We start from the raw sequence: 2,044 nt of genomic DNA on the forward strand, positions 1-2,044 counted from the left end.
AAGGAAGGGTGAAATAAAAATACGAACAACTATGTTATAACTTGATTGTTATCTGTTGACACTGCTTGAAACTTACTAAGCATTGTAATGCTTACTCGTGTACTTTGTTTCCTCTGTTTTATAGATCTCATTTGGAAGCTACAGTGCTCGGGGATCATCAAGCAACTAGTCACACTATCACTATCCACTGTTTGGTACTGCTATGTTTTGGAATATCTTATGGCATGTATAGAATAGACTAGTAGTGAGAGGATATCTTGGTTAATGTATAGGACTACCCTTTTGTTGTAGGTCATGTACCCTTCGGTTTTGTGTAAATTTGGATAGCCATGCGAAAATGGCTTAGATATACTTTGATCATAGCTTTATAATCGTTTGTATGTTGTTTGTCAAGAGGTATGGAAATGTTGGTAATGGTTAGCCATGGGAATGGTCATTCATGATCACTTTTGGTATTTGTATGACAAACTCTAGCTGATCCATGGAGGATCATGAAATAGGTAAAGTTTACCTTAAAAATAGATGTTGGTAACAGCAGTGACGTGAATGTGAAAAATCACTAAAAATAGTACAAAAAGAATTAAATAGTGAATAAATTATGTAGTCGAACCTTGGTGAATCTATTTTCATAGGAAAGTGACGAAACGATCATATGAACAGTATGTTAAGAGATATTTAAGTTTTTGTGAGACAGGATTAGAACGGTTTCTGGATTCCCTGTTCCGACTTTGGAAATTCATTGTAAATCAACCAGAGATAATTCGGAGTCATTCCATATATGTATAGATTCCTCTTTGAGTCTAGTTTCTATAGAAACAAACGGTATCAGTATTGAAGCCCTGTACAGGGAGATATCCAGGTCGTAATGTATGATGGTCAGTGTAGTCGCACCCTGTAACAGGGGAGACTTTAACTAATAAACTGTACTAATTGGCCTGACCAATAATTCTAGAAAAAAATTTGTAGATGCATATATGAGTCTAGTTTTAGGGAAAAATTACGAAACTGGTTTTTGAGTCTTGGAACTCAAGATATGATTTTTAAAGTGACAGTGACGCAGTTAGCCAACTGCCTGGAAAATTTTTTTAAAATGGACTGTGAAAGTGAATGGTTTAAGCCGTTAACCCCTCGTGTCCGACTCCGGCAGCGGACTCGGGTACGGGGTGTTACAGTGGTGTAGTGGCAAGTTGGCGCCACTTAGAGGACAAGGAAGTGACGCCATAGAGGAAGCAAGGGGTCCAATGTTCAAGTCTTGGCTCTTGCAATATGTTTTGGTTTTTCTTTTCAATAAATCTAGAAGCAAGTAGGTGCGCTTTAAAGTTTAATGTGTTGGATTTATAACACAAATGAGTTGATGGCCTAGTGGTGGTGGCGTGAGTTGGCATGTGAGAGGACTTTGGTCCGAATCCCTTGGCACACAAAGGTTGATTATTTTGCTATATTGGGACGGCAAGAGTTGGTGTTGGTTTTAAACTCTGGTGATGGAGGGATCCCACATCGGGAAGCTAACATAAGAGTAGATGGAGAACTGGCTTTAAATAGAGCAAACCATGAGGAGAGTAGGCATACCCTTCTTGGCTGATCCTTTTTGCTTTGTGACGTGCTCGTTTGGGTTGGGCGTCAGCTAAGAGTGTTTGGAGCGCAGATTAACTGCAGTCTCCTAACAGGATTATCGCGTGGGAGATATCGTCATCAATCGTCATCAACCAGGAAATCCCCAACCATAGTGGGCCTGGAGCTGTGAGGGATTCGGAGTGGCCACATCATCTGCAAAGTTGGTTTTTCTAAGTTAGTTTATTTTTATTATTTTTATATTCTGATTTAATTTTGGGTTTTAAGTTGTAATAAGGCCGCTATTTAAATTTCTTTTTTCCGCTATGGTTTTATTTTCTGATTATATTTATACTATGAAGAAACTGCTAGTGTTAGGCTACGCGGGTTTTCAAAATTAATGAACGTTTTCAAGACTCAACATGCACAACAAATGGATAGCCTAAAGATTGATAAACCGGTTTTTCATTCAACCGCTGTTTTTACAAAGACC

Source organism: Gossypium arboreum, chromosome 2, assembly GCF_025698485.1.
Source record: "Gossypium arboreum isolate Shixiya-1 chromosome 2, ASM2569848v2, whole genome shotgun sequence".
Taxonomy (NCBI): Eukaryota; Viridiplantae; Streptophyta; class Magnoliopsida; order Malvales; family Malvaceae; genus Gossypium; species Gossypium arboreum.